The sequence below is a fragment of the Equus asinus genome, chromosome 5 (assembly GCF_041296235.1).
Source record: "Equus asinus isolate D_3611 breed Donkey chromosome 5, EquAss-T2T_v2, whole genome shotgun sequence".
Classification (NCBI taxonomy): Eukaryota; Metazoa; Chordata; class Mammalia; order Perissodactyla; family Equidae; genus Equus; species Equus asinus.
Window position 1 is genome coordinate 8,997,809 of NC_091794.1, and position 27,628 is coordinate 9,025,436.

General features: G+C 36.9%; 1 protein-coding gene and 1 long non-coding RNA gene across 10 annotated transcripts in view; one reads left to right on the forward strand and one right to left on the reverse strand.

Annotated features, from left to right (window-relative positions):
• The window catches only part of ALCAM (activated leukocyte cell adhesion molecule), a 193,548-nt gene that overhangs the window by 25,776 nt on the left and 140,144 nt on the right, over positions 1-27,628 (forward strand). The gene's annotated exons all lie outside the window — the stretch shown is intronic.
• Positions 1-27,628, reverse strand: part of LOC139045221 (uncharacterized) — a 62,389-nt gene that overhangs the window by 23,247 nt on the left and 11,514 nt on the right. Inside the window, exons 2-4 of one of the 2 annotated variants that reach the window (XR_011503146.1) lie at positions 16,889-16,989; positions 15,607-15,725; positions 2,396-2,521 (exon numbers count right to left, since the gene is read on the reverse strand). This is a non-coding gene — a long non-coding RNA (uncharacterized lncRNA). The remainder of the gene's footprint in view (positions 1-2,395; positions 2,522-15,606; positions 15,726-16,888; positions 16,990-27,628) is intronic. The other variant, XR_011503147.1, reaches the window with a different exon arrangement.

The following is a 27,628-nucleotide window of genomic DNA, read 5'->3' on the forward strand; positions in this document are numbered from 1 at the left end:
TAGATTTTCAGGAAAAGAGATTGTGCCCTTATGGGTTATCATTCTTTTCCAAATATTATGGCTTCGGGATTTATTTCTTAGCAGTTTTATAGTTCTTTTGTCACATGTTAGCATGTGAAATAGTACTTTTTATTAAAAAAATGTGTATATCATTAGGTGGCATTAAAGCATTTGTTAACTTTCTCTTTGTTGGCTTTCAGCCAATTTTCAGTTCATGGTGACAGTTCTCCTATTGCAGATGAATTGAATTAATTTTTTAAAGTTAACTTTTTTTGGGAGGCTATATCAAATGGTATGCTAAAGTTCAAAATATATTACTTTGCCTGATTTCCTATTAAAGTTTATAATTCAAACAAAAAATACAATAAAAGCTTGTCTCCTAAAATTGTACTTTGTGGAAATGATGATGGCCATTACTCTGCCCCTTGAGGTTCATAAATTTTCCTCTTGGCATTTTTCCCCATATTTAACTGGCAATATAAGTTTAGAGTTTACGGATACAAACCCTATTATTTTTTCACGTTTTGATTTTTGTTTGTTCTCTGCAAGCAATGATTTTGAAAAAATAAAGCTTATCTTTTGCAGATTGTACACACGTGTATATGAATCGAACCTATACAAAGTGCTGGAGTTGTTTTGTGATACAAAATTACATGAATATATTAGGTTATGTTGAGTAACAAGAAGTGACAGTCAAAAGTTTCAATGGATCACGAAATTAAGAAAATAATGTATGCCAGCTATAGAGAATGATAGGGAATAGATCCCAGTTTTCAAGGCCAATCCCTTGTCAAATAATCCTCCTCCCAACAACAAACAACAAACTAACTACTCATCCACACATTGAAAACTGTTTGTGTTATGTTTGCTGCAATATCTTTTAAAGAACATTTTGTTTTCAAATACAAATGACTCTAAATTTGAACAAGAATTCAAATTTAGTGAAGCTTTTAATGAAGCTCCATTTTAACGGAGCTTTCTAAAAAGTTTAACTTCTGTTCTGTAAATGCAATTCTTTGCCAGCACTAAAAATACCTATAATGATGGTTTAGGATATCTTTTAAAATCTACTTCCTTTTAGAAAAAGGTTTCTTTTTAATTAATTTTATTCAACAGATATTTATTGAATGCTTCCCACCGGTTAGTTCCTGTGTTAAGTTGGGCACTGGGGATACAGCATCAGAAACAATATGGTCCCATGGAGTTCATTTCAAGGGAACAGTGGTTCTCAAGCTTGGACATGCATCTGAAAGACCTGGAGAGCTTGCTAAAACATAGATTGTTGGGTCCCCTAGAGTTTCCAATTCAGTACTTCTGATGTGGGGTCCAAAATTTGCCTTTCTGACAAGTTCCCATATGTTGCTGATGCTGCTGGTCCTGGACCACACTTTGAGAACAACTGTGCAAGAGGGGGCAATGCTGTCTATCCGCCGACCCTCTGCTGACACACACCCACTGAAGGACTGCTTTTGCAGTTATTTCCAATAGTAAAAATGCTTTCTATAAGCACAGTCTGGTGTGTAGATAGTGCACAAATTGTATAGTTGCTTATCAAATTACCAAGAAATGTACAAGGTCAGATAGACATAACTTTCAAAGACAAAGATACTTGTTTATCCCCGCAAAAATGTATCATCAGCATTATGGTCTGATTTCCAATTTCATTATCACTTTATTTTAACATAAAGCATTTCTTTCTGATCTTTTGGTAACCCTCCAGTTTTCCATAGTCTTTTAAAAGTGATGGCCAGAGGTTCATTTACTGCAATAATTGAGATGGATAGCAGCGTGCCAGCTGGAATGACTACACTTGTGTTTGTTGTGTAAATTATTTTCCTCGTCTGAAAGCCTCTTTTATGGCTTTTACTTTGGTCATATCTTTTGTACCCTAAACCATTAAACATAGCATGTTTAGGAGAGATATGTATAAAGAAGCTGGTAATATTTACCAATTTTTAATCACTACTAATTTGTGTCTGCATTTTTTTTAGCGCTGGAGATTGCCTTTCACTTTGTTCCTTCTGCCAAGAGCAGGGAACAGGCCTTCGAACCTTTTTTTTTTAACTACCTTTACACTTCCTTTGGTTTGTTCTAATTCTCAGTCCTTTTCCTTGTGAATCTTAAGTGACTTTGGGCAGTTCACTCGAAGTACATTAGAAGCACAGCCCCAAATGCGAATTTCTTATAAGGCTTATTGGAAATTCACTTAAAACACACATAGCAATAGACTTTTTGTCATTTTTAAAAAATGCTACTTAAGTTTGATAATCTTTTCCATTTCAAAAAAAATGCATCTCAGATTTAAAAGAAATTATTCAAATAAAGTTTGGACAGTGGTAGCCTTATTTCTGTGCTCATCATAGTATCTAACACATTTCAGTAAATATTTGCTGACCTGGCTGTTTTTGTTCTGTACATGTTAACTTCAAAGGAAATTGCTGGTCTGTTATCTTTCTCAGGCTTGAGGTAGTCATTGTTGCTATGTTTACAATACTCATCTTCCCTTTTAAACTTCATAAATCTGAAAAAATAAATAAAAATGTAACCCTATGTCAGAATGTTAATTATTATGCATATGCCAGATAACTAGTTAAAATAATCCAGAGTAGCTAACAAGAAATGTGTAGTCACAATAAATATATATTATTGCATATACATACACATATTGGACCTAAGTAGACTTATTGTCTGCAGCTCTTTAAATTTCCTTATCAGATTTTAATACAAAGAAAAACTATAAATGAGATAAGCAAGAGACTGTACCCAGTTCTTGTCATTTATGTCAATTTCTCTTTTTCATAATAGTTTAATGCTGTTATCTTGATAGTTTTATGCTTTTGGTCCAATCTTGCAGGTTGGACTTTTCTGACCACCCAAACTCTGAAAACCTGCCACCCCCCCCCGGAAAATCCAAAAGAGCCGGTCAGTCCACACAAAGACAACAAGGGCCACTCTGTTTGGAAAACTTTGGCTCTCTTTCAGCAGAGTGGCCATTGGCCTGAGAATACAGAGTATTTCTACCCACTGGCTAAAATTAACTTATTTAGCAGACAGCCTGCATCCCTTTGTATAAAACTTAAACGTAGGAAACATTGTCCTAAATCCCCTTACCCCGTCCTCCACGACCATCACCTACTTTCTGTCACTGACTTGTTAATACCTTTATTCTTATGTACAGATTTACACGTTGTCACTACTCCTGTTTCCAAATAATTTAAATAATTTCAAATAAGTTAAAAGCATAATAGCTGAAAGGAGTAACTATATTGTCCTGTGAAGACTAATAAAGTTAATTTAAGCGAATTTAAACAAGGAAGAATGAAAAAAGTAAATATCCCTCTTTTGGATCATGAGATGATGAAGTATTTTTCTTAAGGAATGTAGATATTTGAAAGCTTCTCATTTGTCATTGGTGAGACAGAAATTTTATTAGGTTCCAAATACTAATTTTTGACATCTGCTTTAAATGTCATTTAATTTGTAAATAACAGAGGCAAAGTTTTATCATTTTTACATATAAAAAATATTTATAAAGAATTTTTAAATAAAAAATTTTAATTTTATTCATTAATAGCATTAAAGGAGAACTTTTGAGTAATAGACTGATCAAGCGTAAGGTATCCATTTTTTTTCCTCCCCCTCCCAGCTTTGAGATAAAACTGACACATGACATTGTATAAATTTAAGGTGTACAATATGTTGATTTGATACACTTATAAATTGTAAAATGATTTCCACCATAGTATTAGTTACCACCTCTATCTTATTGCATAATTACCATTCCATTTTTATGGTGAGAACATTTGAGATCTACTCTCTTAGCAACATTCAAGTATCTGATACACTGTTATTAGCTATTGTCACCATCCTGTACATTAAGTCCTCAAACTTGTTAATTTATAACTGGAAGTTTGTACCCTTTGAGCACACCTCCCCGTTTTCCCCATCCCTGAACCTCTGGCAACCACCACTGTACTCCCTGTTTTTCTAAGTTTGTCCTTTTTAGATTCCACATATAAGTGCTATCGTCCAGTATTTGTCTTTCTCAGTCTGGCTTATTTCAGTCAACATAACACCCTCAAGTTCCATCCATGTTGTTGCAAATGTCAAGATTACCTTCTTTCTCATGGCCAAATAATATTATGTATATACCATATCTTTAGCCATTCATCTGTTGACAGACCCTCAGGTTGTTTCCATATCTTGGCTATTGTGAATAATGTTGCAATAAACATGAGAGTGCAGATAGCTTTTCAATATTCTGTTTTCATTTCCTTTGGATATATACACAGAGTGGAATTGCTGGATCATATGGTACTTATACTTTTAATTTTTTGAAGAATCTCCATACTGTTTCCATAGTGGCTGTACCAAACATAATGTATCCTTTGCATTTATATAATGATTTTATTAATGCCCTTCTGTAATTTTATAGATTCAGAACACTAATACAAAGATAATAAGAATGTTGAACATTTTTTTAGGCCCAGTTTCAGAGATGAGTACAAGGCCCTCGGGAGTTTGATGGAGAGAAAGTGCTCTTCCTAGACAGAATTAAAGAAATAGTCAAGTGAAAGATTTTCTGAAGATTGGATGGGGTGCTGGTGGAGCTGGTGGTGTGATTTGTTGGGTGAAGGAAGAGAAGAGAATAGTAACTAATCTGTCGTTCAGAGACTGGGGTCAGATAGACCAGGGATTACACTCCAGCTCAGTCACCAGCTAGCAGGTGCCCTTGAGAAAGTTATTTCGACCTTTGGTTCTTTGATCCCCATCTGTAAAATGGGGAAGGTAATACCCTTTTAATAAAGTTGTTGGGATCATTGAATTGTAAGACTGTGTGTTAAAGCATTTTATACACAAAGGAGGCACTCATTAATGGGAGCTATAATTAGACATTGTTATTAAAGAAAAGAGAACAGACTATTATTAAAGAAAAAGGAACAACTGTGGAACTGTCACAATTGTAAGCAGATATGAGATGTTTCCTGTGGAAGCTGAGCCTTGGTCAGAGGATAATAAGGAAGTGTTTCAGGCATTGATGATTTCATAGAAATTGGCTACTGATTTCACAAGAAAGACCCACATCTTGGTCATTGGTGATCCCCTTTTGTATTGAATAGAGATGACTATAACTAGATACTAAATGATGAATTGAGATATGAGCTGTTTCTCTGGAATTTGTGTCTTGTATTTGATGGAACACCACTGAGACTTATGGACCTTGCTGACTTTTACACACAACTCCTGGGAAGCTTCCTGAGGGACTGTGACACAGGAGCAACACTGGAGGAGAGTGACAGAATTTTTAGGGAGAAGATAGTACTCAGATAACTTTTGTCATAAGAAATACGTTTTCCTTCCCAATAAATTCATGGTTGCTCTCAGTATGGTGGTTTGTTCATTCATTTATCCAGTAAATTTTTATCGAGTGTTTACTACGTTATTAATTAGGAATTGCACCTGGAAATACAATGTAACCAAGACAGGAATAGTCCCTGCCTCCACAGAAATGATAGTGTGTCTAAAAAATTCTTTTTGAAAAATCATTCTGAGTCTTTCAGAGGGTATTCTTCCTAGCAGGTAGAAGAAATTACGTAAAGTTGCCGCTCCCATACTCTGACCCTTTCGGCGACTGGTACCTTTCTTCTTATGAGGTACGACCAGGTGACTTAGATGCTCTGAAGCAAAGAAAATGCTTCTAGTCAGGTTTGCAACCCTGACTGCACCACAGGATCATCTTGGGAGCTTTGAAAAATACTAATGACTCTCAGCGCAGGCAATTAAATAAGAATTCCAGGGCCTGGGGCCCGGGCATCAGAATTTTTAAAAAACTTTGGAGTTGATTCTAATGTGCAGCCATGATGAAGAGCCACTGCTTGAGAGAGAAAAACAAAGAGAAACAGCGATGACTATATAATTCTGGGATAGTGAATAATGATAAACACCACACAAAGAGAAGGATAAAAATAATACTTCTGAAAATTTACCAAACTTTCCCCTCATATGCCTCCAATATATGGCTTATACAGAAAGCAAGTAAATAACTACTCTTAGGTAATCTAGTGATTTCATTTCTACTCAATGGAAATTTCAGTCAAGAAATGTGCCAATTCTAGATACTTTGTCATATTGTTAGGAATTTCCTGTCCTAATGATAAACGGATTATTGTGTCATGCTTTGCCAATAGGAGTTGTATGATTACCATAAATTTAGGCCGGATTGATCTATATGTTTAAAATAATAACACCAATGTGAATTTGGCACTTGTAACCTTAAACAGCTGGCTTTATTCATTCTCTTAGTCACCTTTGATGTTATAACAGGGCCATCTGAACAGCCGTACCATTTGCAGTTTTGGTCTCCAAGATCACCGATGTGGGTCACCCAGAATTAGCACAATGGGAAAGGCAGGTTGGGCAGGCTGTGTTAGAAATCACAAAGGCAAGTTGTCTGAAGTTGGAGGAAAGGAGGTAGCTTCTGCTGTGATGTATACCATAAAATCCATCAGAGAATTAGAATTGTGTCCATGCAAATCAGGTCAGAAGAATTAATGTCCATTTCTCCTGTGTGTGCATGTGTGTGTGTCCGTGTGTGTATGTGTTTGCGTACTCCATTTTTACTTGTACCTCCATGGAAATAGGCTTTACTAACTCGGTTTGTGATCCACTGTTGGTTTATTTGTAAATCTGAATGCTAACTCATTTATTCTGTTTACCTTTCCAAGGCAGGCAGGCTTCGATTGACTTAACAGCATGCTAGCAGCTCAGAGCCTGTGAAATCTAATCAGGTTTTGAACCATCCTTAAATTGCTTCACATCCGCACTTTAGATTCCTCATCTGTGAAAAAATGTTTGATGATGCCATCCTCTCCCATGGGGATTCGTTTGAGGAATAAATATTAAAAATGATTGTAGAGCACGAAAATACAAATTGTTATGAAAAAGTTAATTGTTTTCAATCTCCTTTGACATCAACTTATAGAATAAAAGTATAATATTTTCCATCATAGACTTTTTTGAGAAATTTAACATTCGGTTTATCCTTAGAATTTTCTACATACTTGTTTACAATACTTCTCCTAACCCACTAATGGAGTAGGTAAACAGCATATAATATTGGAAGATATTTCTACTAGGCAAACTTTCAATTATTCATCATAGTGGAGGAATATTAATGCAGATCTTACAAAGTGACAGACTGTCAAAAAAGATCTTAGGAAGAATGAAGTGCCAGAAAACCTAGAGACCCTGATCTGTGTAAATTTGCTGGGGTGTCTTTGTTAACTGTGGATAACAATTGTGTTCGAGGCCATGTGGTGAGGAAGAACTCAGCTCAACTGTGCAAATAGGAGGAGCTGGGGGTTGGGAGGAGGGATCCACAACTGCCCAAGGCACTCCCGTTCCCTCTGGATGCCCCACTTGGTAAAAGGAAGTGCATCTGTCGGGTATAATAGCAGTAGAAGAAGTATCAAAGAAGTAACAGTAGTAGCAATAATAGTAGTAGTAGAAGAGTATTAGTCGCAATAGTAGCAGTAGCAGTAGAAGAAGTAGTAGTAGTAATAGTAGCAGTAGCAGTAGCAGCAGTAGTAGTGACAGTAATAGCAGTAGCAGTAGAAGTAGTAGTAGTAGTAATAGTAGCAGTCGCAGTAGCAGTAGTAGTAGTAGCAGTAATAGCAGTAGCAGTAGAAGTAGTGGTAGTAATAGTGGTAATAGCAGCAGCAGTAGCAGTAGTGGTAGTAATAGTGGTAATAGCAGCAGCAGTAGAAGTAGTGGTAGTAATAGTGGTACTAGCAGCAGCAGTAGTAGCAGTAGCAGCAGCAATAGTAACAGGAGAATAAAAATAGTATCAGTGACATCAGGAGCATTAGCTAACATTTATTGACTATTTACTGTGTGCCAGACACTGTTCTAAGCTCTTAACATGTTTTAATTCATTTAATTCTCATAACAGCCCTTACAACGTGGTTTACTCCCATTTTACAGGATATTGTCTATGAGGACATTATCACCAAAATCAGCAAAGGGCCAAAGGTCAATTTGGTACGCAGTGTTCAAAGTTTAGAGATGCTGGTTGGTCATCTGAACAGAGCTGAACAGGGACTTCCGGGCAGTGCTGCCTTTAAGGCAACAGAAGTCCTCAGGGGACTCTCTGAGTACATGCTGGCTAGACAGCTTCCATGCTAAAGAGCAGAACATATGGAAAGCTCTATGGCCCTCTGTGTTTGGGGTCTCATAACCTAGAAGAGAAATAAATCCTAAAATGAAGGAGTAGAATATATTTACCCTACAGGGTATAAAAATGATTTAATCACATATAAAAATTTATATTGTAAACAGGACAAAGGGAAAAACTATCTCAGAGTTGTAAGGGCATTTTGTGAACTGAAATGGGTTGCTGAAGGAGGAAGTGGACTATTTCCCTTGAAGACATTTAATGTCAGGACTAATAGCCTCGGTATAGGATGATAGGAGTCCAACCGGAGGAGGGACGGATAAAGCTCCAGAGTCCTTTTCAGACCTATGATTTTGTAAAGTAATTCTTAAATTTTTAATTTCTCACAACAGTACCCCTAAGGGGAGAAGGAGATCCATGTATCAAATAATTCAGACATCAGTTTCCCTCAGTGTTCCACCTTAATGACCTTAGGACTGTGGGAAAAGAAAAGAACCCGAAGGTCAAAAAGCATCAGACACAAATGTGTTTTGTTCTCACTATGGACTGATCTGGCAGATGATGTTTAAAGTGTATCATTATAATTATTTTGAGGTGTGGTACTCAAAATTTAAACAAATATATCCCCCTCACAGTAACATTGTTAGAGTTAAAACAAAGTAGAGTAAACTAGTAAAATTAGTGATCCATATACACTTGTTTACATGCAAGTTATTGATCTTGTATTGTACTTTTGTGTTTGGGAAACACCCGAATTTTGATTCAGAGTCATGTTTTTTTTAAGTGCCATATTGTTTCTTTTATGCATGAGATGATTGACAAAATCTTAAGTGCTATGTTTCTCAGAAGAAAAATGACTTAGATATAGTGCCAGGAGTCAACATGAGCAGAAGACCAATGATAGTTTTGTTTAGTTTAAGAAAAATTTTCTCTAGCTCTCTAATTTTGGAAAATACTAGGAGAACATGTGAATAAAATATGACTGTTCATTCAGTATGTTTAATGTTTTATATTATATACTCAATAAGAACTGATAGGTGTGTTAACGGGGATTTAATTAGAATTTTTCCAAGGAAACATTTTAAAGTAAATGATTATAAATCTCATGCATATGTACTCCTCATCATATCATAAAGAATAATAAAAAGGTTTATCTAAATTTAATATTTTCAGATGCTTAAGTTCTGCCTGGATTATATGAATTTGTACATATTGTTAGAAAATATATCTCACCATTCCAGCAAGCCTGCTTCTAAATCAAAGTTCTACCACAAGCTAGCATTGTGACCTTGGATAGGTTAATAATGTAACATCTCTAAGTTTCCGTTTCTTTATCTGTAAAATGTGTGTAATGATAGTATTTACCTTAGTCTTCTTGTGAGAGTTAAATTAATTAGTGAATTAAATGCTTGCACAGTAACTGATGTTTAATATATCGGTGAAGATTGTATTTTATTATTATCATATGATTTAAAATATATCTGGTAATAATACTATATATTTCAGATTAAGTATTATAAATTCGACAGTTATAGAAAAGGTATATTTGTGTGATAGTTCTTTCTGGTGTTAAATTTCTGTATGAATTTGCTGTATAAAATAGGTACAAAATAGTTTCTTTACATCTTCTATACACGTTTGCACATCATTTAAATCTTGCAGTCCTGGGAATTCATGCTGTAACCTGGAACATGTCTAGACTCTATAGTCAAACACAGCTGACTTCTAGTTCCTGCTCTGGCACAGTAGGTGGGCACAGGTAAGTCACCCATCTCATCTCTGACCTTCTGTTGTCATCTGTGAAATGAGAGGATTGACATTTAACTAAAAAGTTGTTTGGAATTTTAGATATAACAATGTCAAGACTCTCTGTTGTTGACAGCGAGCAGGCTTATACTGACTAGGTAATGTGTCTACCGCTCCCCCTTCTTGCAACATGTGTTTGATCAGTGTAGGCTTCCTTGTAATTACAATCTCTTCTTACTGAAGAAACACAAAAGAAAAGTAATTAGAAAATAGAATGTGTAATATTTTTGAAATTTCGCTATCGCTGAATGGAGGAAAATGGTATAGTACATAATTATCTTTACTTTGACCTAAAACTATCACGTGTTATGATGTTATTTATCAAGCATTATTCAGTCCGATTTGGCAAATGCAATGCCTATGATATGCAAAACGTCATGCCCAATGCCAATGGGGGGTATAAATGTAAATAAATTACAGACTGTTCTGCTGTTTAGTGACTTAAAGTCCAGTGATGGACAAAAAAACAGTTTAAGATAACAGTGAAAGTGTTTGAAGAGATGCACATTCATAGTACCATGAGGTTGGAAGAGAAATGTAGATTTGTTTGAACGGGGATGAATTGTGTAGCTTCCTCATGTAGCTGACCTGTGAAGCATGGCTGCTAGGAAGTTTATGGGCACTCGAGAAAACAGCTTGAACAAAGAAAGACTGAGATTTGAGAAAGCCTGGAGCTTGTTCAGGGAAACTGGAATACAGGGTGTGTGTGCGTGAGCACATGCATGTGTATGTTTGCTTGTAATGAATGGGCTGAGTCAGAGTGTAATGGGAGATAAAGTTCAAAAAAGCAAGTCATAACTAAATTGAAGGGTTTAAGTCTAGGGTTAGGGGTTTGAGAACACATCTAATGCTTTTTTGACTAGGGAAATCAAAAGACCCAATTTATATTTGAAAAAGGTAAGTCTGATGCTAGTATTTAAGACACGTTTGCAGAGAGAGAATTTGGAAGTGGGGAGAGCATTTAGGAAGCTATGGTGAAGGTAAGAGCAAGAGGAAGACCTGATCTGATCCGTAGCAGCGAGAGCAGAGGTGACAAAAGAATGTTTCAGATAGCGCGCTAGCAGGATCCATGGCCGCTGCCGCAGTTCGGCTTCTCTGTACAGCACTGTTCTGCGTGCACTGTCAGCCTGGTAGCCTGAGAAGGTTGCAGCGTCCTCTTTAGAGAGCCTGGCGGGATGGTTGATGGATGCCCATTTTTCCATGCTTATTTACTGAGAGGCTCTGGGCAAGATGCCTAAATTTGCTCTTTCTCAGTAAACATGAATTACTTGCCTTCATCTCTTTGGTCTCAGAGAGGTTTTAAGGATTAATTAGTTGAGATAAAGTTCTTCAGAAAGAAGAAGTATGAAACATACGGTTTTCCTGAAACAAATAAATCTTATGGGTGTCTCTAGGTCTGTGTTTTAGAAGTAAATTTTTAAAAGGCAGAAATTGTGTAAAGGAAGCAGAGAGATGATGAGCAGAGATGACCAAATAATAAGCCCTCCAGGACGAGTTTGGCATAGGAAATGAAAATTTCTGTCCACTCTCAACAGTTTACAGATACACCCTTAAGAATGCAACCTGCTGATCAGCCCCACCGCCACATTCATGCCAGCCCTGCAGCCTTGGTTGGTTCTCTTCTGGAGACCATAGGAATGAGTATGTTGAGTCAAGGTAGCCAAATATAAATTACTTTTATTTGATGGATGAGCTTTTAGTTATTACTGATATGTTGCATTTTTTCTACAATGATTTTTGTCTTTGTGGCTTCTTTCTCTTTCTTTTTTCTGCCCAAAGCCCCAGTACCTAGTTGTATATCCTACTTGTAAGTCCTTCTAGTTCCTCAGTGTGGGATGCCAGCACAGCACGGCTTGATGAACGGTGTGTAGATCCACACCAGGATCTGAACCTGCGAACCCTGGGCCGCTGAAGCAGAGCACACGAATTTAACCACTACGCCAAGGGCCACGCCCCTTTTTAAAAGATCATTCCTAAAAACTTATGTCAAAAGATGTGTCTTCATTATGCTTTTCCCAATGGCCTTTCTTGGATGTAACCTTAAGTGAACATCAGTAGAATTCACAGAGAACATTCATCCTGTAGGTTTTACTGTCATTCTGTAGGCTGTATGTTAAAATATAGTCAGAACAACTCAGATATTTTGGGGCCTAAAGTAAGTGTGTATATATATCTATATATATAGATATATATATATTTATAGATACATATATATTTGGTATATTTTCCTACTGATACTCTTCATATCATATCATACATAGTTTTGATAGATACTATGTGTGGAGATTATATTTTATAATTATCATATGATTTAAAATATTTCTGGTAACACCACTAAATATGTGGTGTTTCCAGATAGATATGTATGTATCTAATTTTCATAGGTACATACATATCTGTCATGAGATAATATATACAAAGCTCATAGCACAGTTTCTGCCACACAGTTCAGAGGTCAACAATTGGTTATCATCATCATAATTATTGATAATAGTAATGCTTTTATTATTATGAAATTGCCCCGTATCACTCCTCCTTCTGTGTTCCTAATCTTGATAAGTGGCACCACCATCCAACAATCTTTAGACCAGTATCCTGAGTTATTCTCGACACATCTCCAGCATCATATCCTACAAACAGTCAACAAATGTTATGATTTGGCTTCCTAGATATCTGCTGCAGCCCAGTACATTTTCTCCATTGCTGTACATAGCCACACTCTAGTTCAAGCTGCTATCGTTTGTCGCTTGAGCTGCTTCAATAGCTTCCTAACTCATTTCCCCACATTTCTCTTATAGATTCTACAATTTATTCTCACATTATAACTGGGGAGATTTTTAGAAAATTCAAATCTGATCACGTTACCCCTTCCATAAAATATTTTAATAGCATCTCATAACCTTTCATAGAAGATCGAAAATCCTTTATGAGCTATAAGAAAAGCCCTTCGTAGTATGTTCTTTGTCTAATTCCTAGTGCCATTCATCCCCTCTCTACCCAAGCTTCAGCCTTACTGAACTTCCTTTATTTCCCAAGTCTCCCTTCCCAACTCTACCCAAGGCCTCTACATACATCTTTTTTTTTTTGTTTTGGTGAGGAAGATTGGCCCTGAGCTAACATCTATGCCAGTCTTCCTCTATTTTTTCGTATGTGGGATGCCGCCACAATGTGGCTTGAGGAGTGATGCATATGTCCACACTGGGATCCAAACCCACGAACCTGGGCCACTGAAGCAGAACATGTGAACCTAACTACTACACTACCAGCCGGCCCATACACCCACCATTTCTTGTGCCTCTAAAGCTCCTGTTTGGCCTGGCTAACTCTGATCCTTCAGGTCCAGTGACATTCCCCAGAAGCTCTCCTGATATCTTCTCTCCTCCCCACTCTACCCACTGCTGATCTTATTAAATCCTCTAGATTTTTACACCACATTTACTGTGTTCTATTTACTGATTCCAGGTCTGATCTTCTCCACCTGATTCCTAAGTTCCTTGAGGACAGTGACAATTCCATTTTTTCACCATTTTGGCCCAAATACATAACATCAATGAGTAATAGATATTCAGTAAATAATTGTTGAATGAAATGACTGAACTATAGTGAGAAGATAATAGAGTTTTGTTAACCGTTCAGACCTGAGCTCAAATCCCAGCTTGACCACTTGCTGAGTCTGTTGCCTTCAACAAATTGTCTAGTCTCAGGTTTGGGTTTTGTCTTTTTTTTTAATCGGGAAATTGGGAGATAATTATACTCTCCTCGTGATGGTTATGAAAGCTAAATAAGGCAGCATATGTAAAGCACTTAGTGTATTTTCTTTAAATGTTACTTCTTTTTTCCATTTATATTTAGAGTGGGTCTTTTTGAAGTAGTGGCAGTGACTGTGGCTTGGAGACTTCGTGCCCTTTCATTGTGTATTCTCCTGGGATTTACGGAACAGAATGTGTTCCCTCTTTTTGTCAATATGCTTTGAATGATTGATGATGAGCCATCTTTGTGTCTGTGGGAACAGAGGCATTATGATTTCCCCCCTTTTTCTTTCCAGGAATGAGAGGTTTTTTTTTCCCCTATAACTTGAGGAGAAAGGGTGATAGAATAGTTAAAAGTGCTAAAAAAGCACACAAACTTCTCTTCTGCTGATTAATTCAAGGTGTCTGATTATGCGGTGCGGTGCTGCTGACCCACCCTGAGTCAAGAAACGTGATTCGCTCTCATTTCCTCCTGTGACATATGCCTGTACTCATTCCTTCTTACAGAGGACTTTAAATTTATCAAATATAAGCATTAATGTGAATCTGGTGTGGTTTTGTTTTTTTTAAACATTGGCACCTGAGCTAACAACTGTTGCCAATCTTCTTTTTTTCTCCCCAAATCCCCCCAGGACATAGTTGTATATTTTAGTTGTGGGTCCTTCTAGTTGTGCTATATGGGACGCCACCTCAGTGCGGCCTGATGAGCGGCGCCATGTCTGTGCCCAGGATGGAAACCAGTGAAACCCTGGGCGGCCGACCTGGAAGGCCCGAACTTAACCACTGGGCCACGGGGCCAGCCCCTGATGTGTTTTGAAAATGTCACTTACTCGATTATTTTAAAGGTGAAACAGAGAATAAAGGAGTTGCAGAGGTAACTCTTTTGGTTTTAAGAATATTAAAATGCGGTCTTCACCCGCCCTCCATTTAAAAATTAGATTTCTGTTTCTCACGTGGGTCACTGTGTGCACTGCTAGCTTTAGAGTAGGAATTTAAATGCTCTAAAGCTTTGAAGTTAATTCTCCATTAAGAAACAGCTGAGAGGTTGAGCGTCACGTCATATTTCCTTGAATCTGCAGTCATTCGGGTGTGCTTTTGCAATCAATCTGCATGACCCTGAGATTAAAATAATTAATGACAGTTCAAATTCACTTCATAGAGCAAACTCCTCTAAAACCACGGATTATGATGGTTGAGGAATTGGATTTTTTTCTTCTGATGTGTGTTTGTTTGTTTGTTTGGTTGGTTTGCTTTGGTTTTGCTACGAAGTTAATTTGATGCCTTAGGGCCCATCTGCCTCAGAATTGGGAGGGGTTTGGCTTCCAAAGGCTGTGGTGACCAAAATACAAACAAGGGATGCACTGTTGTAAAAACTATCTATAGAACAAAAGGTAGTGTTTGATTTTTTAGGTATTCAATTGTATCTTTAGTTTCTTGAGTTTTCCACATATGCACTCCAGAAAAAAATGCTACTTGTCATAAACGGAATTTTTTGTTTTATTTTTTTACACCAAACTCTAGAACCTCTCCTTGTGTTTCTTATATGTTATCAGCCACCTGCCATTTTCTTGTCTTCTTACAAATAACTGTTCCTCATCAATTTCCATTTCTGTGTTTCCTTGAACAGTTGGCACATTCTGCTTTCTTTTGAGATCATTTCCCTTTTCTCCCAGATTATAGCACATCTACAGGCCCTCCGATTTTCATAGTTCTCTAAAACAAGGATGCTATAAGATAAAAATTATCATATATGTATGTGTATATATATATATGATAGGTATCATATATTTTGTATAGATATACAGAATAGTGAATTTCCCCTCATTTTTCTCAAAAATGTAAAAAAAAAGTCATATTACAGTTTGAATTATCACCTACCTCCTTAAAAGCTTCAGTGAGGCCAAAGAAACTGAATTTAGGGGAAAATTCTGGAAAGTGCTCAAGTTTAATAGGAAACTTGATTTCTGAGTTACGTTCTGATCGGCACCACTTCTTTGCTGCATTTGAGAAAATAGTGTCAAACAGTTAACTTTGGACTATGTAAGACGTAACTAATGAAAACAAAAACAAAAAACAGGGGTCAGGGAAAGATTAATGTTTCTAGAGCACCAGTCAGAAAGTGAGGTAATGAGTCAAGAGAGAGCTGTTTTACATTCGCCTTGAGAATTGGTAAAAGCGATTCCCCAAACTACGTCACAGAGAACGCAATAACTCTGTGATGTTTCAAGGGTCATTTTGATGGGTAGAATTCAGAGGTAAAGAAGGAAAATGAATATAAAGTGCCAAATTTTGTTAGGCCTTAAAGTAGATGGTAATAAAATTTCCTATAAGGAATTTTTTAAATGTTTCCTACTAGAAATTATAAGTGGTCCCAAAGGAGTCTTATTTTTCCAGTAGAAGTAGCCGCTACCAATCTGAGACTTAACCGTATGTTGTGGTCAAAATAAACAGGTGTTTATGAAAAATTAAATTGCCCTGGAGAATGAGTAAATAATAATGACAGGCGAGTGAGTGTGGTCACACAGTTCACATTGTGAAGGTCACAGTGAAGGTAGAATTCAGTGTCATCCCCCAACGTGAATGCTTGTTGCTTGCCTACCGTATGCCTGGCACAGCTCTGGATTCACCGCTCTAACCATCTGGAAATGTATATGGGAAATGAGTGGGCAGAGAAAGAGAGAAAGCCCTTTTATACGGATAAGCACACATACAAAGAATTTTTTGAAATTTTTGAAGAATAACAAATAGTATTTCATACTTTAAAGTCAGAAAGATTGGCAAATACTAAATTCTTTAAAAAATTCCCTAAAATGTTAAGTGCTCCAATTTTATCATAGATGGTTGACTTATCTAATGTGTTAGAAAGTCACTGTTGAATGCTCTCCTTCCTCTCTTCCTTTCTTCCTCCCTTTTTCTCTTTCTTACCTTCATTTCTTCCCTTTTTGTCTAATTATTTTTTCATCCCTTATAAAAATGAATTTAAATTGCTTCCAAAATTAAAACATACATTGGGGACATTTTGAATATAACGTAAAAGAGAGATCAGAAATGATTTGAAAGGAAAGTAGAGATTATTATATCAGTTGTATTGGTCAGCTCAGGCTGCCATAACAAAATATCATAGACTGGAGGCTTGAGCAACAGAAATTGATTTTCTCACAGTTCTGGAGCATGGGAAGTTCATGGTCAAGGTGCCAGCCAGGTGGGTTCCTGGTGAGAGCTCTCCTTCTGGCTTGCAGATGGCCGCATTCTCACTGTGTCCTCACATTTTGGTGGCAGAGGAGAGAGGGGAAGAGAGAGAGAACTCTATTATGGTTATGACGCCACTTCTTATAAGGACACTAATACTATCAGATCAGGGTCCCACCCTAATGAATTCATTTAACCTTAATTACCTCCTGTTAGGCCCTATCTCCAGATGTAGTCACATTGGGGGTTAGGGCTTCAACATACAAATATAGGGGGCAGAATTCAGTCCATAACACTGGGGGGATGCACATGAGGTGGTAATTGTCTTTGTTTACTCAGTGTATCATCGGCAACACAGTACACTTGAAGGAGTCTTTATGTTGATGTCACCGAGAGTATTGAGATGCTCTGCCATATGCCAAACAGGTCACTGAGCAAACTGCTTGACCGCCCTGCATCTCCGTTTTCTCACTGCTCAAGTAGGGTTGACAAAACCTAGTTTTTTGCACTATTATAGTAATCAAATAGAATTAGGTGTGTGTTGCACCTTAGGCAGTGCCCGACACATAGAAGGCATTCATGAAATTCACACTACTTTCTCTTCTAATTTCTTGAATCCAGTGGAAAGAAATAAGATGATTATATAGATTCCATTTGTTTTAAATAAATGAAAAAAGATTCATATAAAGAGAGTATATTTAGTTCCAATTTTAAGGAAAAAGTAAAAATTTGTTCTTTTATTTAGAAGACTGAAGAATACGATGAACCAAGGATTTTAGCTACAGTTACATATATGTTTATATATAAAGAACATAGTACATATATATATTCTTCAAGTGACCATTTATTATATTGGTTCTCAATAAAAGTTTAGGACAGTTCACTGACATGTGCCTCAATTTAAGTCTTGCTTATGGATACCTAAACTGATGGGATGTGATGCATGCGTGTTGTTTTTGGTGATATGACTTTATAAGCACAGAGGTTCTTGGCGTGGATTCCACAGACAGGCTGCAGCGTCTGTTAATTCTTTGAGAAATTTTGCGGTATCTGCTCACGTCCGTTTTTCTGAGGAGAATTTTCATTGCTCTTCTTGGTTTCTCAAAGAGGCCTTTACCTCTGAAGATGAAAGCCAATATAGTAGAGAGAGAGAGCTTAAAGAGCCAAGAGGAAGGGACAGTTCGCACATCCCTGTGGCCACCTCTCACGAATACTGGACATCTGAATCATACTCAGGGAAGAACTGGCTAGGAGTCGATTCAGGGTTGTGTCGCTGAGTCCTTCTTCCACAAATAGCACACAGCCTAGAAAATTGTTACAAGGAATGAAGATGCTCGGGACCCGCATGTGGAGAATAAGAAGTCTTCCTGTACTTTCTGCTCCAGAAGGGGCAGATTTCTGCTTTCCAACTTGCCGTGTCTAGAACACTTGCAGCCCCTTGGACAAAGCTTATGCTTTTCTAAAAAGAATGTGTCCAAAAGTGTTCAGTGCCCAGATATTTAATGTAATGTCCTTTATTATAGTCTCAGAGTTCTGGATTGCAAAATACCGAGAAGATCATTTTAACTTAGAGAAATTCAGGGACAGCTTCTACACACGGTGGCCTCTATAAAAGAACCAAATTTGGCTCTAAGAATGTTTGCTTTGTAGAAATATGGCATCCAAACATCAGTCAAGATGAACTAACTACAAACTGAACTCTCAGGGAGCTGAACGAATTGATTTGCTGGATGATTTGGAATTATATGTTTGAATTTGGGAAATTATGTCACATCAAATAATTTTTATTGTAGTCATATCTTCCTTCACTCATAGAACATGTATTTCTTAATGCCACTCCTGGGCCAGTGAGTTTGGCAGTGATTTAGAGAAAGCCTAGCATGTTCCAGCAGGTACCAGGTTCTTTCTCTGGATGCACTCACAGCGCGGCTGAAATGACACACATATTCACAACTAACTATAATGCACTGGGAATGAGGACCATAATGGACATATTGCTATGGGAACATAGATGAGGGAGCAAGATATTTTGGTGGAGGTGTGGAAGGTGTCTGTGCTGAAGAGAAGGGAAAAGGGGGGAGATTTATCATCTCTGTGGGAGTACGGAGTAAAAGATTCAGGGGTTTTAGACAGAATTTGTGTGTATTTTAAGCTAGGAAATCAATGATAGATCAGTTGTCCCTTTAATCTGGAGCAATTTTTTCCGGATTGGCAGCATGTGAGCAAATGATTTAGTGGACATTTGCTTGTATTCCTCAGACTCTATTTAAAGCACATTTTTAGATGTTAGGTGTTCTGTGTGTATTGTCTCCCTCAATACCAGCACTAACCCTCTGAGGCAAGAGTTGTTAGCTTTATTTCAGAGAGGAGGAAATAGCTCAGAGAGAGTGTGCAAATGGTTCTGGTTACACAGTTAATTATCACCACCAACATTCTAGCTGATTGAATTAAATGTAAGAGGAACCTATAAAAATGAGGAGACAAAGTACGAAATCGATAGAGAAAAAAGAATAGTGTCTGTGCTACCCTTCTTTTGACGTCCATGAAAATCTGTCTTTGTGTGCAACGTAACATTGAAAATACCAGATCTCAGTGACCACAGGTTCTATTTATAATCAACTTTTATCATAAAATGCCAATAAAATTGGTAACTTGAAGAATTACTTCTCCGGCTATTTCTAAAATAGAAAAACAAATAGATCACTTTAAATAGTGTCTATTTTCCTCAGTCTCCTCTGTCCTAACAAAGGATCAAGAAGGAGATGGTTTCTCATGGAAAAGTGCCACCTTGAAAAGTGGATTAAGACTTGTCACCCATAGAAATCCTAGGTTTCACGACCTTGCCCAAATCCATGGCATCTAAAGCGGAGTGCCAAAGACATGCTCTAGTTTAAAAAATTCCTGGGAGATTTTGTTTATTCTTGAGTCAAAACCTTGATGAGTTTAAAAACATTTTACTCCACTTTGAGGCCTCAGTTTTTAACAATTGGCCTCTCCAGGGTGACAATACTTTAAAACAACTGGTAATTCCAACATTATTTCTAGTGGTACTAGTAATGCACTCAAGGAGAAGATTTGTTGACTTTCCTCTTTTTGCTTGAATCAATGCACTTTATGGAGACTGATTAATGAATTAATACTTCCGAATTTTTTCTTTGCCTCTGAGATATTTTATAGCCTTGGGAAAAATATGTGCTCTTCCAGACCACAAGTGATAAATAGAAAATAGTCCCTCTCTGCCCTTTATGGGGGCTGTAGCAATCATTTAATGTGTACAACATGCTGGATGTTATCATTATGGTACAATATTGGATTTCTTTGGTGTATGATGGAGCAGAATATTGAACAATAATAAGATAGAACAGCTTTCCAAACAACCGGTGTTTTAGTCACTGATAATTATGAAATTATGCCAAATAAACTGGTGTTTTTCTCTCACCACTTCGTGAAGAGTCAGTGGGACACAAAGCAGGAGGATGCACTAAGGGACAGAAAGAGCAAGTGTAGGCGTCACTCGAGGTAGTGACACAATTCAACACCTGAACACACTTTTCGGAAATTATTGACTCATAGCTAACAGTTGTGCTACTTCTTTTTGAAAATATAGTAGCCATCTCCTTTTACTACATAGTGTGTAGGTAAGTCATACAGTTTACTGTAATCTTCTAATGTGAGTTCCTACTGTTAGCAATGAATGCAACAACTGGCCACTAGTGCATTTTTGAAAAAGCTAGGTGAAATAGAAATTTTGTACAAGATCTTCATTCCTATATTATAGGTGGTGAATAAAAAAAGTCTTTAGAGTAACAACTTTATTGCCATAATTTATTACAAACATAGTATTCCTGTATAATATCCTCAGTTCTTTACTGTAATATCTTTGGTTCTTTGCTAAATCCCGCCCCCCAACTATTCAATAAAAATATGTAATGCACTTTTTCCAGGGCCTATGAAAAAATAAATATGGTGACCAGTGACTGTCAGCATCATCTATGGAGTCCCATTTGTGACCAGAGTCCTTCAGTCGGGGAGGAGCCGGGGCACTGATTTAATAAAGACATTAGGCTGAACCAGTTATCCTGAGGTTTCAGTACTGAATAATGTTTTAAACTGTGGGCAATATTTAATCATATTTTACTGCACATTTTTTTTAGATCTGTTCTTTCAGGAAAAAATAGCATATAATCAGGTCTCCTTAAATTTTGTACAAGATGTGTCTATCTAATTCTCTGCCAGGATTATATTTGTTTCTCTGATGACTAAAATTTGTGTTAGTTCATTGTTAGCCAAATTACTTTATTTGGTAACACAGAATTTTCACACATTTAACTAGAAAATTATATACACGTGATTTTATTAATGCTGTTCCTATACATTATATGTTATATATTAATGCTACTCTAATTCTGTAACATGAAGAAAAAAATCCCTTAGTATTTAAAGTCCAAAGAAATCACTGCTTTAATAAGCCTTGAACCTGTAGTTAAGAGTTCATGCACTTTTCACGGAGGGAAAAGAGAGCTTGTAAGGGTCTAATTATGTAGTCAGTAACTTTGATTCATGGCAACTATTTTATCTTGAGTCAAATAAGCTACTCTTATTTGAATAGTTTGGGGAAAATACATTTAGTATTTTTCTTTTAAGGAATGCATTTTTATTAAAATTTCGGATTACTCATTCATTTACTACCATTTTTGGTGCATATACCAGGTACGCTGTTCTAGATGACATTTCTTTTTAGTGGTCAGGAATGCCAGTTGAGAAGCCACATACTGTTTCCTAGGAAATTGCTGTAGCTTTCCATGCCACAATTCCCTTATGTATGAGAAACAGGATCTTACTTACTTCATAGGGTTATTGTGAGTATCAAATGCATACACATATGCTAAAGGTATAGAACAGGGCCTAAGCCACAGCATGCTCTCAATAAATTATATATATTACTAGCTCTTATTATCTCATTTTATCCTCAAAAAACCCGTGTTGGGTAGTTATTCCTATTTGACAAGGGGCCAAGCTATCCTAGATTACAAATCTAGTCAAGTATCAGAATTCAGATTAACACTTAGAATTTTTTGAATCCAAAAATCATGTTCTTTTTACTACACTGAAGATGAGAGGGCGTTTCAGAGCAAAAGCATATTGATATAGGAATGAGAATTTTTATGGTACTATACTGAAGAATTAATGTTGCTTGATTTGAGAGTTGTGGGAAAAGAATATTGAATAGTTGGAAAACTAATTTAGAGACTATTTAAAACACAGGCATCATAATTTGAGATTTGTTAAGTTTGGTATTTGAAGGCGTTGGTAACATTTGGATATGTCTGAGGGTGACAGAAAAAAGTAAATTTCTCTGGGAAAGGACAAGATTAGCAAGAGAAGTGAGGATGACTTTTCAGGAATCTTGATGTGAAGTCGCAGCCAGACTAAAATGATGGCATCAGACAATGACACCATGTTTAGAATACCATAGACATTTCAAGGAAGCAAACGCTTTGTTGATAGACTATGATAGGAGAAGAAGAGGAAAGAGCAACTTAGTTTCCAGCCTGGGAGACTGGCTTCATTCACTTAGGATGAGCACATCAAAACTCAGCACGCGCTACGTGTCCGCCATTGTGTTAGTACCATGGAGTAAGCAGTAGTACCAGAACTTGAACTCTGGTGTATTCTACGTGGTCTTTACTCCTAATTTCACTGACTGCCTCCAACCAGGGTGGGGGTGGGGGGGCGCAGCATGCTCAGCTATTTTGAGTCTCATGTAGAGAGAGGAACAATGAGGCTGAAAGATGCCTCGGGTTACCTTACAATAAATAGGGGAATCAGTGCTAAAGTTGAGAACCTTTGCAATCTTGTTGTATGCTTCATGAATGTTAAATACGTCTTCAGTTCTTTCAGTGTTAATCTCTGAAAAAATTGTTTTCTTACTTGAGTTCCGACTGCGCTATATGTCTGGTTCTATTGGCTTTGCTTTTTTTTTCTTTTTCTGGTCTATACTATCCAGCTCAGCTTGAGCAGGGCAGGGAAGCGAGAATCCCCTCCCCTTCCAGAGTGGGCCCTCTCAATCTGTCAGAGGAGAAGCCCCCATTAGAGGAATCTTGTGCTCCTAGTGCCTCTGCTGCACACACGTGATTCTAGAGAACTGATTTCTGTTCTCGAGCAATGATTTAAAGAGTAATTTATCACAAAAATTAAATAGATTACACTGTAAAAATCATATAATTACTCCTGTAAAACTACAGATGAAAGCAAGCACAGAAAATTATAGTGTACAGTTTTTAATTAGCTTCTGATGAGCTGTAAGCTCATGTTTTAAATGTACCATGCTGTACCTTATAATAAGTAGGCATAAATTAAATAGCCACTAATACATACATGGTAAAAAGATTAATACTACAGCTACAAGGCATTTTTGCTGGCATTGTTTTGCTACTTTTGACTGTAAAGAGGGGAGGATTCCGTAGAGTTGGAGTATCCATCTCATGATTATTGGAATGGCAAATATCCTTTCAGAATGCGGGGAAGAGTCTTTACCAAGTTGCTGTGTGGTTGGTAATTTGTTTGTCTCCTGGAAAATGAGGAGTCTCTCTTTCAAAAATGAGATCCTTGGAAGATTTCACTTATGCCCTCTCTTTTCAGAGGAGACTTCTTCCTCCATTTGAAAGGGATGCAGGTCTTAAGATCATAGCAAAGCTCAGCTCTATTTTGCAGTTTTTGTAGGGTTATATGTTCCTTGTCTATGTTCCTCATTTGAGAGTCAGGGTATTTTTTCATCTATATTTAGTGACATTAACTTGCTAAGTGGCCTCAGGCAAGTCATTTAAGCTCTCTGGGCCTTAGTTTTCTAAATGGTAAAATTAGAAGCTTAAGTTAAATGATATTTATAGTTAGTGTCAAATCAAAAGAATCGTATTTCTATATCCATTCTATTTTTGGAGGTTCTTGGCACCTACGTTCTTTCAGTATTATCTCAGAAATCAAAAATACTTAGAAGTGTTTTTTAAAAAGAAAACCCCTCACTGTTCTGATGTGAAGAAAAACATTCCATCACTTTCCAGTTAGGCAGATTGGGTTGGCAACTGCTTAAGCAACCAGGATCCTCTGATTCAGACTTTGGATCTCTTTAGGCAAAATATCATAAAATTCTTTAGCCCACCCAGAATTCAAGAAGATGTTGATCCAATCCCTAGACATCTCTACTGGGACAGTGATGATGATTTATATATTTTTGGTTACTTTTAGGATTAACAGAAAATGGTGGAAAGAATATAACAGCTGGCAAAGTTGAAGAGTGTATGTCAGTGTGTTTTTTCGAAAAAGATTTTCCTCAGGGACCTAACTGACCTTGCATGTGTTAAAGGAGGTCTGCCCAATGTAGAATTACTACTCACTTCAATGGAATATGTAAATTAGCTTATAAAGGTATTTTTTTCCTGGACATAATCAATATGGCTAGGATTCACAACAGCAAAACTGAATCATTAGAGAGACTTTTTTAATCTTATTTTTTAAAAGTATCTGTTATTGATTAAATAAACACAATTTAACAAATTATAGTCTTGTACTTTATATACAATGATTGGATATTTCTCTTACATTTGGCCAGTCATTCCTTATGGGGAGACATGGAGATTCTGCTACTTTTCTCAATGCCAGGTGGATGGTCCTGTCCTAGAAGGGATCTTTAAGGCGTGGGGAAGAAAGGAAAAGGGAAACCAGTTTCTTATCATCATCATTGCCCATACTTTCCAAAGAACCTTCTCCAGTTCTTAGTGATTCCTTGCACAATGGAGAAGCAGAGGGAGGGGAAGCGGAGGGAATGCAAACGAAGGGGGGATAGAACACATGGAGAGAGGGAAGCCAGAGTGGCCAGAAGAGCAGAATGGTCCACAAGGAAATCATTGCCACTCTTACCAAAGGGCTCCCCTTGGCTGTGTTCCTTTTCCTGACAAGCTTCCCCTGCCCTTGCTGCTATTGTGTCTTTCTTTCATCTGTAGTAAAGAGGTAGAGGAGAAGGGAGGAGGAACAGCTGAAAGGTAGAAGGAAAAAAAGGGGGTGAAGGAGAAAGGCAAACTGGAATTTAGATTGCCTTAAAACTTCATTGCTGCCACTCCACCCTCTGTCCCCACTGCTTTGTCACCATAGGCTAAAGGTTGCCCTTAAATGGTGGAGGAAAGAAGGAAAACTCTAGTTCCCTCAGTATCCACCCTTCTTCATCTATTTCTATGCCTTGTCTGACGCCTTCCCTAGAGCCAGGGCTCTTGCCCCCTGAGCTTCCAGAGGTCCTTAAATGAACTTCACAATGGTCCTTACTGCATGAAAATGTAGGCAAAGTTAGGGTCTTTGAGGGTTTGGAGGAGGAGTGTCCCTAGAGTTTATCAGATTCTTAGATATACGCTGGACGTTGTTTTGGCTCCACATAACCTAACCCAGCAGAGCTTTTTAGTTCTCTTCCTCAGCTTCTCCTCTCCAGCTCTTCATCCACTCTTACTCTGCTTCTGTGGGCTCTCCTGAAAACCTAACCACCACGTGCACAAAGCTGTCTCCACTGGAAAATGCCTACAAAGGAATCTTCCAGACAAAGCATTTCAAGATTAGAGACAACCTTATAATGTTCATTAAAATAAAACAGTAGGGAAATCAAATGCTGTTGAAACAATATATATTTTACCTACTCCCCCACACACAAGAATTTTGAAAAAGAAAGAAAAATATTTTTAAATCCTTCATTTGTAGTCCTGAAGCAGCTGAACTAAATATTTGAATGCCTAGAAAGGCCTGGAGTTGCTATGTGCTCCATGGATCATGCTACTCACATCCTTTGTGAACTCCCTCCCCCTGCCTGAGTAAATATTATCAGACAACCTTAGGATTAGAAGCTGAGATTTTCTGACCAAAAGACTTTCCAGGGTTAAGAGGCCCCTTTGACATAATGTTCCTCAAGATTTGACAAACCTGGAAACAAAAAAGTCTAAAAAGAAAACCATGCATATCAAGAGTTTTCTTTCCATTTCATAACTTAAGTTTTCATCTTAATATCCTTGAACCACTTTCTTTTCTTATTTACAAAGAAAATATTTTTATAAAAGTTCCTTTTTCCAAAATATTGTGATATTCATGTTTTCTGGCACTGCAAGAGATCAGTTGAGTACTCTCTCTATATTTTTAAAATACTCCATATAATACATGTATTACAGATAAATACCAGGAATGTATATGTAAACACCATTATTTAATTTTCTGCTAATCTCCTTAATAATGGAATTAGAGATTGAGCAAAGTGCAAGGAGTAGCTGTTACAATCCTGACTTCTAGTAAGTATTTCAGAATTGGTACTTTTAGAAGGTAATTCATGAAACCCTGGATTTATCTATCTCTTAATAATAGCAACACTATTTGTCTCTTGTATGGAGACACGGTAGTTGACGTGTGGGCCGTTATGTAAAGCAAAGGTAGATTAATACTACTGATATCTGAAATAGTTAACCAAAAAAATTTATTAGAAGCAGAAAGTGTGGTTGTGAGGACATGCAAGAAGACGAGGTGATGCGACAGTGCACTGGAGGGGGTCTCCACACTGGAACTGGCATAAATGGGCCCTTCCTTTCTTAAAGGAAGAAATGAGTCTTTAATCTTCATGACTTACTAACTTACATTTCTCTGCTTATCCTCAATATAACCTTCGCACTGGACACAAACACTCTCAGTGAATTCATGTTGATATTCTTATTTAGAGAAAAAAATCAAATGTGTAACCAATGGTTAGAATCTATCATCTGTGCTTCCATATCATGCCCAACTTCAGATAACAAACATTAAACCAACATTTTAAATTGTATAACACTATAGTTCTATCTGCAAAAGTCTATTTTGCTTTTTAAAACTTAATGTAAGCTTTCGACCATATGGTCTACCATCCTTCTTTTGGTTGCCACATCAGTAGACGAAGAGAAATCAAAGCATCTGCCTGAAGCAAGTTCACTGTCAAACAGAGACTCCCAAGAAACCAAACAGAAAAGGAATAAAAATGAGAAGCATGTTTTATTAAATGTCTTCTACACCTGCTTCCTTCATTTCTTAGACCTGTTTACCAAAGGCCGTTAGATAGCCTTAATTTTCTTAAAGCCACAGAACATACCAGCTAGTGGTTATTTTTGTCACTGAACTGAACATTTGTCTCATAATAGTAAATTATTAAGGATAATTTCCTAGTATTAAAAAATAATAATGTTCCATATGTAGGGGATCTCCATGAAATCTTTCCAGCTTAAAAAAGGTTATAGTTGCTAAGCAGATTGGTTATTTATTAAGCTGGCATTGTAAATAAAAAGAATGTTTAAACAGCTGGTATCTCTGATCCTACCATTAATCTTCTCCAGAAAGAGTGTTACAAGAAATAAAATTTGACAATTTTAGAAAATGATAGTGAAAACTAATTGATTATGCAATTTACATTTTATTTTCAAAATTATATGAAAATAGTGTGCAATCAACTCATTAAATCCATTTTCAAATTAAAATTACTTATTTTAACATGCAAAATTTATTTTATCTTCCAGAATGAGATACTATTTGTTTATTAATGGTCTACATTACATTAACAATGTGTTAAAATTTATTTCTCGGTAACGCTGTTGGGGAAATTACAAATTTTCAGATTTTTTTTTAGAACTCTGCCTGAAAGACCAAGAGAACCTAAGTAGGTAAT